This window comes from Mirounga leonina, unplaced genomic scaffold (assembly GCF_011800145.1).
Source record: "Mirounga leonina isolate KUSES-001 unplaced genomic scaffold, KU_Mleo_1.0 Mir_53, whole genome shotgun sequence".
Lineage (NCBI taxonomy): Eukaryota > Metazoa > Chordata > Mammalia > Carnivora > Phocidae > Mirounga > Mirounga leonina.
In genome coordinates this window covers 55,789,458-55,803,190 of record NW_023270807.1, presented here as the reverse complement: position 1 = coordinate 55,803,190, position 13,733 = coordinate 55,789,458, and the positions used below count along the sequence as shown (strand labels likewise).

Genomic DNA, 13,733 nt, shown 5'->3' with positions numbered 1-13,733 from the left:
CCATAATCCCTATGCATTACCTGACCCACCAACTCTGGACTGCAAGAGCCCTAGCAGGACTACACTACAGATGGCAGGCTGGTGCGAGGAACGGATTACTCCCGCAGTGGATTTCAACCCCTGCCTGCTGGGTAGTAACTGGGCGATTTATAGGGCACGACTCGGGCTGGGAAGTCTGTAGGAATCTCCTCCCCTCGGCCTAGGAGGGGGCGGTTCAGACGCCCCGTAAGGTTCCAGCGGGAACGGCGCCCCGCCTCCCCTCTGGCTCGGCCCCGCCCCTCCTCGCGGTCTTTGCGTCTTCCTTCCGGGTCGCGCTGGGCCGGCCTCGCCGTCGCCGTGCGGGAGCGCGGGACTCTGGGAGCCGCGCCCGCGCCCGCGTCTCCCGGTGCCGCCTGGGTCGCTGGTGAACCCCACGGCGTGCACCTCTCCCGGACCCTGCAGGGTACGGCCCTTCCTATACTTTTTCCTCCTGCGGGTCTCCGTCTTCCTCCTTCAGCGCTGGGGCGGGGCCGGGCCAGGGCTGAGCGCCGTGCTTCGGGGAACGCGGGCGCGGGGCAGAGGTCCCCCACCGGTCGCCCCCCCTCGAAGCCTGCGCCGCGCTTGCGGAGCTTGCTGGGCACCTGTAAGCGGCCTACGTGCCTTGGGCGCTGCTTCTCTGCCCCACTCTGTCTGCACGGCGTGAGGCGGCGTCCCGGCATCCACCCTGCCCAGGGTTGTTTACACCGCGGTGTCAGCGGGCGGTGCTGACCCTGAGGTCCCGCGTCGGCCACCTGCCCGCCTGTGCACTTGTTGCTCCTCTGCGTGTTGCCTCGGTTTCCCTCTGGCATGGATGGTTTTTGACTAACCAGGCCCATGTCTTCAGGACTGCCACGAGATACCGGCAGCAACCTTGTTTCTATGTTTAGGGGTGTCCTTAGAGTGTAGTGTTGATGGTGACCAGCCACTTGGCCTCCTTGTCAACATGCTTACAGTGGTTTTGGATTGCCTTGATGGTTCCCAAATGCTTATTGCCACATAGCCTCGGGATGCAGTCACTAATTGAAATATACGAATAAATAGAAAGTCAAGGTGATATAAACCTGTGGTCCGGTAGTAGCACTGACGAGATCCCGTGTTTGGCGTTGTGCCCTGGAGGATTCAACACCAGGTGTGGTGATCTTGTTCCAATTTGTTTGAGGACACAAGCTGCCGTTACTGCTTCCTGGCGTGTAGTCCTTGGTTTCAGGCACATTTTATCCTTAAACGGCTCACTTAATGCCTCTGTAGTTCTGTACTACATATTATACCTGTTGGTTAAGTGAAGGGAGATTTTTCTTAATACATCAACCATCCTACAGTTCTTCATTTGGGGGAAAGAGACAGCGTTCTTGTCTTCTAGTGGCAGTGTGGATCACCCTATGGTAGGCTCTCTCTAATTGCTCATTGAATTGAATTCTTCTTTTCATACCTCTTTTTTGAGTATCAACTTTTTAAACTGTCTCAAATTTTGGCTTTTTCTGAACCCTGCAATTTCCCGCGCTTCTCTTCTGTTACTGACTTGGAAATCAGAGAGGTCATCTCAATGTAAAATGGTTAATTTCTTCTTTATAATGCTGTGATCAAGTAATGCAATTGTACTGTGTGCATGACATCTTAAAATGTTAACTGCTGTCTTTTACTTTCAGATATGGTCAGTTAGCAAAAACTACCCCTTTGTTCTTTGCTGTCTTAGTCTCTGCCTCATCATCATAATTTTCCTGTGATCAACATTCTGTCTTAACTTCATGGAGCTAACTTTGGTGTCCTCTTACACTTTTTGCCACATGAACTGTAAATATATATATATCCACCTGTTTTCTTCTAGTACTTTTAATGATCTTAGGCTTCATCCAAAAGTCTTTAACCTACCTCATGTATATTTTAGTGTGGGGAAGGAAGTAAGGCACTTCCCCCCATTCAAAATTATCAGCCATTGATCCCATCATCATTTGTTGGATTCTGTTTTTCCCTACTGATAACAAATACTCTATTTATCCAAGGTCCTAATTCTTGCGTATTCTAAAGACATTTTCTGAACTGCTGTTCAGTGATTTCTGGCTTCTTGTGCTGATACCATGCTGCTTTTCTTACTCTAGCTTTATAATGTGTTTAATGTCTAGTGATTCAAACAGTGTCTGGCATATCATAGACCACTAAATATTTTTGTAATGAGGACACTTAATGGGGTTAAATAGACTTCCTTCCCTCCCTTCTATTTTTTTTATTTATTTTAAAAGATTTTATTTATTTATTTGGAGAGAGTATGAGCAGCAGGGAGGGGCAGAGGGAGAGGGAGAGAGAAGATTCAAGCAGACTCTGCATTGAGCGCAGAGCCCAACCTGCAGAGCAGGGCTCCATCCCAAGACCTTGAGATCATGACCTGAGCCGAAATCAAGAGTTGGATGCTCAACCGACTAAGCCACCTTACCAACCCCTCCCCTGCCCCTCTAAAATTTCTTGTCTGTGCTTGAAATTATTATTTTTTTTAGTTAACCTATTTCATGGTATGTTGAATCATTAACCGTTGCTAAATAAATCCCTTCTCTTGGTACCTCAGAACTTGCCACGTAGAGTTGCTCCTCAGAGTTGTACATAGAAAAGCAGCTGTTCAAAATCTGCATGTCTTTTAACTTTGGATTGTGTTATTAGTAAGTGTAGTGTGTCTCTTCTCAGCTATGACTCAGGACTTTCTGTACCTGGTTTCAGCAGCTCTGAGGGATAAGTGCCCATAGAAATGACACCCAGGACAGCCCCTTGTCCATTTGTACTTTACCATCCCAACTGGACGTCTTAAATGTAATGAATTTTCAAGTGCCGCCGTAACAGATGCTTAGAAACTTTATTAGATTATAAAATGAATATATACATTCTTCAAAAAAAAAAAAAAGTCAAGTAATACAGAAGTAGCCAAAGGAGAAAGTGAAAGTGTTGTGTGCCCACCTACTCAATAACCACATTTCCCAGAGATCATCATTAATCATTTGTTCTCCTTCCAGATACAAAAAATACATGTGTATAAGTCTACATTTGTTTCATAAATGGCAGTGTACTATATATAATTTTCTGTAAATTCCATTTAGTAATAATTGATGAACATCTTTCTATGTCAGTGCATATAACATTATCTTTTGAAAAGACTCTGGTATTTCAGTGTAGGAATAACCAAAAATTTATTTAACTGATTCCCTGTTGATATTTAAGCTATTTCAAATTTATTTCTGTTACAGAATAGAAATTTATTTCTATTATTCATTTTGTATGTATATATTAGCACATTTGTTTATTTCCTTGGTGTAAATGCTTAGACAAGCAATTGCTGGGTCGAAGGTTATATACATTTTAAGTTATGATAGATTGTGCCATATTGCTCTTCAAAAGGTGTTGGAAGAGTAAATTTATACACTTTATAAGAATGCTGCTGCTGCCATATCATTGCCATGGATTGTTACAGGTCTTGAGATTTTACCCTACTTGCAGCCAACAGTTTCATGGTTACTGGCAAAAGACATGAGACTCCAGGGCCAGAGACAAAGCACAGCAACAGCAGTAGCCAGAGTATCATCATTTTCTTGTGCTGCTTCCTTGAACCCGTTTCTGCTGGGTATGTGATAATGAAGAGATGACTCTAGCACACACAGATTACATTACAGGACAGGAACCCTGAGTTTAGGGAACCTGAATCTTACGTAATGGGCTGCAAGTAAACTTGCTTAACCTTTGTCCTAGAGAGAGGCAATGTATTTATTATACTGGATAATAGACAAACGTGTCCTCTTCTCCAAAATGAAACCTCTCTTTATCTACCATGGATGTTTGCTATAAAGATAGTCTGGAACAAAGGCCATCAGTGCTCCGGCTTATAAGACATGCAGAAACATGAGAGACCTGTGAAGAATTGTATCCAGGGGATACAATCATTTTTAACATTTTAGTAGTTTTATGGGGAGAGAGAAGATTCAAGCAGACTCTGCATTGAGCGCAGAGCCCAACCTGCAGAGCAGGTTGTGTGAATTAATAGAGTATAGAATTCACAAAACAAGGAAAAACTATTTTAAAAAAATTTTAAGGTCTAAAGAAAAATTCTAAAGAAAAAAACTGACTCAAACTCTTATTCACATAGAAAAACAAAAAACACAATGAAAAATGTTTCTGGACATGCAAATATACTTCCTGTAACTCTTCTTAAAAAAATCTTCAAGAAAATATTCCAGTCAAAAACCAAAGAAAGTAAGTATTTTCAAAAGGGAAAGATGTAATATTCAAGTTACTAGTGACCTTACAGTCAAATTTAAATCTTTACAGATACAGTACTGGTGAAGATGAAAAGGATGGATGAAAAATGGTATGTCTTTACTGTTTTAATTTTGCATTTCTTTGTTTATCGATGGAGTTAAATATCTGTAAATTATTGGTCATTTGCATTCTTTTGTAACTTACATGTTCATCATCTACTTAGTTTTCTGTTGAAGTGTTTCTCTTTTTCTTATTGGTTTGTAATAGCTCTTTACATGTTGTGGCTACTAGTGACTTGGTACACCATTTGATAGTATTTTTTTTTTTTCATAGTCTATTCTTCTAATGCTTTTTCTGGGAACTTTTGCTTTACAGAAATTTTGTTCTATTATTCTCTTCCTTTATGACCTCTAAGTTTCCACCCCAAGATTATTAAAATACTTTGTACAAATTCCCCTAATTGGATATTTTGTATCATAAATTTAGATTTAAAAATGGTTGCTATGATAATATTACAAATTTATTTTTCTAAATATCTGGACATTTTTCTAAAACATTTTTTTTTGATAAGCCATCCTTTCCCTGTTATTTTTACTACATTTATTATACAATATTATTTTTTCCCTCAAAATGGAGCAAAATATGTTGGTTTCCTTCTGTGACTATCAATTTGGTTGAATTCATCCTATGTGTAATTGTTTGGATTTTTGTCTTACAAAATATAAAATATCCTTTTTGCCTTGTTTAATGATTTTTGCCTTGGAGTCAGCACTGTCTGATATTACTATTGCCATCTCTGTCAGTTTTGTGTGTACCAGATCTTTATTGCTCATATGTTTAAATTTAGTCATTCCACATCATTTTGCTTTACTTGCCTCTTTTAAACATCAAACATCATATAGCTGGACTTTTATTTCTCTCTCTAGTTTTCCCTCCTCCTAATTCAAAATTTTATTTTTTTGCATTTTTAAACTTTTTTTAGAAAGATAATTATAGAGGGGCGCCTGGATGGCTCAGTTGGTTAAGCGTTTGACTCTTGATTTCAGGATTTTGGCTCATGTCCTGATCTCAGGGTCATGACATCAAGCCCCGCATTGGGCTCTGTGCTGAGTGTGGAGCCAGTTTAAGATTCTCTCTCTCCTTCTCCCTCAGCCCGTCTCCTCCCTCTGGGAAAAAAAAAAAAAGATAATTATAGATTCATATGCAATTATAAGAAATAATATAGAGAAATCCTATGTATGCTTCACCTAGTTTCCTCCTGTGGTAACATCTTGCATAACTATAGGACAGTATTACACCCAGGAAATTGACATTGGTACAATTTATAGACCTTATCCAGATTTCATGACTTTTACATGCACTTGTGTGTGTTTGCATTTAATTCTCTGCAATATTATGTATATCTTGTGACCACCACCACAGTCAAAATACAGAACAGTTCCATTACAAAGATCCCTTGTGCAAAAGACTTTATCTTTTAATAGGATAATTTAATCTATTCATATTTACCTTTTTTTCTCTCCCTTACAAGTTCAGAAATTCTAAAATCATCTATAACTGTTCCCTTATACCTCCATTCAATAACGTGAGGCTGTAACTCCTTGCCTTCCCTACATGCTTTTATTGATTTGATATTTTTTTTTTTTTTTTACATTACTTGTGTTTTTTTCCCCCTAACCGTCCTTTTCATCTTCACCAGTACTGTATCTGTAAAGATTTAAATTTGACTGTAAGGTCACTAGTAACTTGAATATTACATCTTTCCCTTTTGAAAATACTTACTTTCTTTGGTTTTTGACTGGAATATTTTCTTGAAGATTTTTTTAAGAAGAGTTACAGGAAGTATATTTGCATGTCCAGAAACATTTTTCATTGTGTTTTTTGTTTTTCTATGTGAATAAGAGTTTGAGTCAGTTTTTTTCTTTAGAATTCCTGAAATATTACATTATCTTCTAGCATTTCCTTGAATTTCTATCAGCTTCAGTCTCTTGCATTCATTTTATATAGGCATTAGGTTTCTTGTATCTGTGTTCTAAGTTACTCATCATTTTTTTCATTTAAATTTTTAATTTGGCCACCATGTTTTTGATTTCGAAGACCTTAAAATTTTTTTAAAATAGTTTTTCCTTGTTTTGTGAATTCTATACTCTATTAATTCACACTAAAGATAACAATTATGATTTTAAAACTACTTCCTTATTGTTTACTAACTTTTACTGGAGACCATTTGCTCTAATTGCCCAACTTATTTCCTTGTCTTTAAGATAGGTAATTCTACTCCTACATATAAATGCAGATCTGTGTTGGCTGATTTGTTCCTGGTTGGGAATCTCTGTGAAGTCATGAAGGTCACTGTACTTCTCTTCCAGAGGGGTAGTTCCCTAAAGCCAGGTGAATGGAAGGGCCTCTGTGATTGGGCTTTGTCCTAGACACAATGAGTGGGCAGGACATGTCAACTAACAGATAGCTTTCAGAGTGTGCTGGTCAAGAACAGACTAATAAAGTAGGACCCCCATAAATAAGCCAATATGAGGATGTTAAATCTCCAACTTGACTTTGTTTTGGTCCAAAACAAAGACTGAAATCAAAAAGCATACAGAACAGTCCTATCACCCAAGGAATTCCTTTGTGTGGGCCCGTTGTAGTCATTGGAGTCAACCCGTCTTTTCCTCTAACTTCCTGGCAATCACTGATCTGTTTGCCTTCCCTATAGTTTGCTTTTTTCAGAGTATTCTATAAATGAAGTTCTATAACATGTAGCCTTTTGGGTATAACTTCTTTCCCTTACAAAATCATTTTAAGATTCATCTGTGCTATTTGCTAAATCAGTGGTTCATTCTGTTTTATTACTAAGTACTATTTTATTGTATGGATGTGTGGTTGTTTATCCTTTCACCTGTTGAAGGACATCATTCATGTTTCCAGGTTGGAGTGATTATGAATAAATATATAAACATTTGCATACAGGTTTTTGTTTGCAAATAGGTTTTCAGTGCACTTGGATAAATAATGTAGGAGTAGGATTGCTAGATGGTTTGGTAAGGGTATGTTGAGCTTTATAATAAACTGCCAAAGTTTTCCAAAGTGGCTATACCATTTTGCATTCCCACTGGAAGTGTTTGCAGCATCCAATTTGGTATCATCTTAAAATTTCATTAATCTGTAATTAACTGTTTCCAGGTTTAAGGTATTAAATATTATCTGTCCCAGAGTTTACCCTTTTGAAATTATACTTGACATTGCTCTTAAGTAAAATGTTTGCTAGGATACACAAAAATATGCCATAAAAGGAAAAAAAAAGATAAATTGGACTTAATAAAAATTGAAAAGTTTTCTCTTTAAAAGATATCAAATAGATGAAAAGCCCGGCACAGACTGGTAGAAAATGTTTGCAAAACATATATCTGATAAAAAGCTTATATCTAGAATGTACAAAGAACTCTTACAACTCAATAATAGGAAAACAAAAAAAAACCTGATTCTAAAAAAATGGGTAAAATAGACATTTCACAAAAGAAGATACAAATAGCAAATAAAGACATGAAAAAATGCTCCACATCATTACTAGTCAATTGAGAAATGCAAATTAAAACAAGGTATTTACCACCCACCCCCTGGAATGGTTCAAGATTGACAACATTGACTACTGATGAGGATGTGGAACAACTAGAAGTCTCATATATTGCTGGTGGAAATGTAAAATGTTGGCAGCCATTTTAGAAACACTTTGGCACAAGAAACAACCCAAATGTTTATCAACAAGTGAGTGGATATGTCCATATAATGGATATGATTCAGCAATAAAAAGGAACAAACTAGTGATACACATAACAACAGGGATAAATCTAAAGATAGGCTGTGCAGAATACCCTAGACACAAAAGAATACGTCCATATTATTTCACTTATGTGTAACTCTAGAATAAAGGACAGTCTCATTTATAGTGATAAGAAGCAGGTTAGTTTTTATCTGGTGCAGGAAGTAGATGGGTGATGGGGAGGGAGCAGCAATGAACCTTTTGGGCTGATGGAAATATCCTATATTTAGATTCTGGAGGTGGTGACATTGGTATATGTCTTTGTCAAAACTCATTAAGCTACACACTTAAAATGGAGTACATTTTTTTTTTTTGGAATGTAAATTGCACACCAAAGTTAATTTAACAATATTATACCATTTTAGTTAATTGCTCTTTTAGCATCAGTAGTGAGCAGTGACATACCTATGATCTTATAGTTGGATTTTTGTTAGGAAGGCTAAGTGTAAATTCAATATATTTCTATTAGGTAAAAGCTCTTTATTTTACTGTACAAAAATGTATAGTTAGTGTTTGAACAAAGTAAATTCAATATCCTTTATGGTTTTAGTAGCTAGAGAGATTTGTTTTCTCTCTTCAGTCTTTTTGGTTTTCGGGATTTTTCCTCGGCCTTTAGGTTTTTTCTTCCTGAGTGGTTCCCCTGCTTTCTTTTGCTCTATTTGCCTGGATTTTCAAGAAGCTTTGAAGCTAGCTAGGAAGCTCTGTGTTCCCTGTCCATACACTTGGCTCAGTTAAGAACTTTACATGTTTATTCTATATTGGAGCCTTGTTGAATAAAAACTGTAATCAGAATAAAAGTGTTTTAGGGTGCCTGGGTGGCTCAGATGGTTAAGCGTCTGCCTTCGGCTCAGGTCATGATCCCAGCGTCCTGGGATCGAATCCCGCATCGGGCTCCCTGCTCCTTGGGAGCCTGCTTCTCCCTCTGCCTCTCTCTCTCTGTCTCTCATGAATAAATAAATAAAATCTTTAAAAAAAAAAAAAAGAATAAAAGTGTTTTAACTGGAGGAGAATTTACTTAGAGGAAGAGAGGCATGTAAAGTAATATTCCATCCCCAGTAGTCTCCTTACTGACATTGGTACATTATTTTATTTTATTTTTTTAAAAGATTTTATTTATTTATTTATTTGACAGAGAGAGAGACACAGCGAGAGAGGGAACACAAGCAGGGGGAGTGGGAGAGGGAGAAGCAGGCTTCCCGCTGAGCAGGGAGCCCGAAGCGGGGCTCGATCCCAGGGCCCCGGGATCATGACCTGAGCTGAAGGCAGACGCTTAACGGCTGAGCCACCCAGGCGCTCCAGGTTATCACTTTTTCTAAAAACTTCTTTTCTACTCATAGTTTTTCAGTTCTTCTTAATCATTCTATGGTCTTAACACAGATTTGGAGTGTTAAAAAAATTCATTGTATTTGAGAAAAGAGTTCCCTTTTACCTCTCCAATCATCTCTTTCATGGATCTTTCTTTAATTTCAATCAGAGTTTCTTTGTAGCCAAGGTCAAGTCTCTTTTATGTGTTCAGGGGCTGCTTTTGTACTAACAGAGGTTACTACTTTTTTACATTCTCTTTGAACGGTAAAATTTCAATATGTATACTATTCCTTATTGGATGGCTTCAAAGAAGGTCATACATTTGATTCTTACCTATTGTGTTTCGGTTTTTATTATCCATTTTTCCCCTCTTTTGCTCTGTATCAAGATAAGGAACCTTTTTTTGCTTCATTTTTCGGTCCTCGTGTTCTTATCTTGAAGAGTCCCTGGTTTCATTTCTGTGTTTATTTTAATTCTGTCCCGCCATCTTCTCTGCCCATCTTCAAAAAAAACCAGAACAAATGCTTATTGAGCATATCTTGGCATGTGCTAAGCCCTAAGGGTGTAGTTATGATTAAATCACATTCTCTGAACTTGAGGAATTCATAGTCTATTGGGGTAGAAGAAAATCTCACCACGTAAGAAATGGCCCACAAAAATGTAAGAGCAGAGAAAAAGTGAGTGGTAGACCAAGTCTGTACCTGACCTTAAAGGATGAATAAGAGGCTGCCAAGTGGGGAAGAACAGGGCATTCCAGAGCAGCCCAGCCTCAGTGGAAGACTTGAGGATGCTGAGGTGTGCAAGCACGAGTGTGGCTGGGGGTGAGGCAGATGTTCTACAGCAGAGGTGGGGAGTGTGGAAATGGAAGGGACGGGGGGAGAAGACGTGCCAAGGTAGGTGGAACATTCTTGGGTGTCATTTTATTAAAAGTTGGCCTTCTCTTAATGGTACCTCTATATATTTGAGAATGAAGAGGAAGAAGGCCCGGGAAGGAGAAGTTACCAGACAGGCAGAAGGAGATAGAAGAGCCCGCGGTGGTCTAGAAGCATAGAGGGGGCAGGCCAGGAAAGAGGGCTGGTTGTGAGGGGCAGCTGCTGCACTGAATTCGAATATAATTCCCCTCTTCTTGATTGATATTTTCCTCCATTCACCGATGTCTGGATTTCTAGACTTGTCCAGAAAAGTCCCTTCCTCAAAATAGCGTTTCTTGATCAGTTTTGGCAGGATTCAGAAATGATAACATTACCAGGTTTGGCCTTTTTATCTTGATTTCTTACCACATTATGCACTCTGTTACATTTTGGTGTGATGCCGCGGAGCTGCCTAGACCCTCGTCTTTCCCCATCACTTCATTGGCTTGTGTCTGTGGGCCGTTCTGCGGCAGGACTGCGTTGTGACTTGTCTTCAGTATCTGGCTGTGCCTTGTTGCCTGTCCTTTTTGCTTCTCCTCTATCTTCACTTTAAGTTGAGAATCCTCTTGGGGTTTTAAGCTTGTTTCTAGGTTCTTTCATCCCACTGTGAACTTGGCCTTGGCGTGGTCCTGTTTCGAGTTCATTTTGATGGCCTCCTTTTGTTTATTTTATGGGCAGTCCTTTGCCTTTCTCCTCTTTGCGGTGCCGGAACAGGAGCCATCTTCTCTGCGGTTCCTGCCATCCTGCTTCTCTCCGCCTCATCGACTCCCCATCTCACTTCAAATCTCAGTAGAAAACATATGTTCTCCCTTGTCTATACCTCTTAATTTCTCTTTTCCACTGTTATTGCTTTCTCTGTAATTGTATTATTTAACTTTGTTGAACATTTTATAACATGAAAGATGTAGTTGAAAATAAAGTTGTATTATAATAAAATCATGTTGTGTAAAGCAAGTTGTTTCCCAAGGAGTATGCAAGTCTCAGGATAGAAGTTAAAATGGCTGTTGTTCTGTATTCCTTGATTATGCTAGTATAAAAGTTCCGTGTGTTGTGGAGAATTTCTCCCCTCATAGCCGTTGTTGATAAGTAATTGGATTAAACAACTAATAAAATAACGGTGACCCTATTTCTAATTGTGACTTTTTTTAAATGGAAAATAATATTTTTATATGCTGTGAGAGTTTTAAAAATTAAAGTAGCATTTTGAATGAACTGGAAGAGAAAATGTCTCTCAAAAGGTATATTTTATAATCACCCTTTTGGACCACTTTTAGTGTACCAGACTAATATTTATTTATTTGCACCAGGTGGGAAAAGTCATTTTGTCTTTGAATCCCATTCTCCTCATAAAATAGAGTTATTGTATCTTTTGCATTTGGTTCATTGCTCATTGGGATGTTCATTGGTTATCACAAATTGCCTCCATGCCTTGGCAAAAGTCCAGACAGTACATGGACAATTTGGACTTCAGCATTGGCCGTTGCTGGCCACATGAGTCCTGAGACTATGGCTCTATTCCCTTTTTCAGCTTCATTTCCCAGGGAAAAGTAAAGGGAGCTATCCTTTCTTCTCCATATGTTCTTCTGCACCCCCCCCCAAACACTTTTATAGTGTCATCTTAGTTGATTGGAAAGGAGTTTATAATTAATAAAGGGTGTTAACCATTGGTTGCACACTTCCTTTTTTATTTCTATGCCTTATTTTCAAAAACAGGTTTTAATTTTATTATATTTTTCTGAATAGTATTGCTGGAAAAGAATAAATATATTTGCTTTTTCAGGGTACTGTATGTACACTGCTTTTCCTTCTTTCATAAACTTGTCATTTTTAGCTTTATCTTACAAAAAATAACGATTATTGTTATTCATAGTTGGAAAAATAAAGCATCCATTTACATTTCTCTTCTCCTGTGCAGAAGTTTGAATATATAATACATATATTTACAGTTTATAACTCACTTTTACATATGTTGCTTCAGTGTAAAATTTAACTTTAACGCAGCTTAAAGATGATATTGCTCATATGGCATTCTTGCTGCTTTTGATATTATCCCATAATCTAACCAATCCCCCCCTCCTCTCTAAAACCCTCAGTTTGTTTCTCAGAGTCCATAGTCTCTCATGGTTCATCTCTCCCTCCAATTTCCCCCCCTTCATTTTTCCCTTGCTTCTCCTAATGTCCTCTATGCTATTCCTTATGTTCCACAAATAAGTGAAACCATATGATAATTGACTTTCCCTGCTTGATTTATTTCACTGAGCATAATCTCCTCCAGTCCCATCCATGTTGATGTAAAAGTTGGGTACTCATCCTTTCTGATGGCTGAGCACTACTGGGTATTTACCCCAAAGACACAGATGTATGAAAAGAAGGGCCATATGCACCCCAATGTTCATAGCAGCAATATCCACAATAGCCAAACTGTGGAAAGAGCCGAGATGCCCTTCAACAGATGAATGGGTAAAGAAGATGTGGTCCATATATATACAATGGAATATTTTCCCATATTTATAACATGACCTATACTTTAGCACTTGGTGTTATATTTCCTGAGGTTGTTGATTCATGGTACATTAGCACTAGGAATGTGTGCTACAGAAACACCTTATTATTTTAATACATGTTTTATTACTCTTCCCTAGAAAAATGTCTTGTTCAGATTTTTCTATTATTTCTTGTTCTTGGGGTTCAAGTTCCTCCATTTAGTGAGCCTGCCTACTGACTGACCTTCATTGTGGTTCATTTTCCCTTGGAGTCTGTTTTTACTGTGATGTATCTTTAGTAAGGGTTTAGTCTGTCCTGTGTCGTGTGTCATGGAAGTATCCCTGCAAAGAGGTTTCACATTTGCCCCTAACAGGTTCTAAAGTTTACCAGTTCAGAGCTACTTTATCTTTTTAAATTTTTTTGGCTTGGGGATGGGGTAGAGATTCTAACTCATGAAAGTAGTGTGAATTTAGGCCCTTGCTGTATGCATAATGTACACCTAATAGGGTTCTGATTTCCCTCGGCAACTTTTCTCCATTACCCAAATTGAGGTCATTATCTCCTTAGGCTTCCTAGCCAGTGAGTTTTCATATTTCTGATTTTAACAGATAGGATGATCTTTCCTTATTTTTGGCTTATGAAGATCTTTCCACATATGACCTGGCTTGAAATAACCTCTCTGTATGGGTATTAGAAAGTCCCCTTATAACGATTAAGGCCTGTACCTGGTTCCAGCAGTTGTATTAGCTTCAGCTCCTGCTCTCTTTTGTCTGTTTCCCACAACTGTGGATTTTCCTCACTTGTTTCAAGCTCAGTTCTTTATTTACTGTTTTACTGGTTATATTTTGTCAAGCCTTTCAGTGTGTTTGAATCTGGCTGGGATTAAGAGGCACAAGAATACTGTTATATAATCTTAAATTATTTTGGACTTTTGTAGTATTTTTTGTTCATCACCTTTCTGTCAA

The 13,733-nt window shown here is 38.5% G+C and overlaps 1 protein-coding gene across 1 annotated transcript in view; it reads left to right on the top strand.

Annotated features, from left to right (window-relative positions):
* Nucleotides 1–302: 302 nt before the first annotated feature.
* FBXL4 (F-box and leucine rich repeat protein 4) overlaps nucleotides 303–13,733 on the top strand; it is an 80,195-nt gene continuing 66,764 nt past the window's right edge. The window contains exon 1 of the mRNA XM_034991578.1: nucleotides 303–442. The gene's annotated coding sequence lies outside the window, so the exon portion shown is untranslated. The remainder of the gene's footprint in view (nucleotides 443–13,733) is intronic.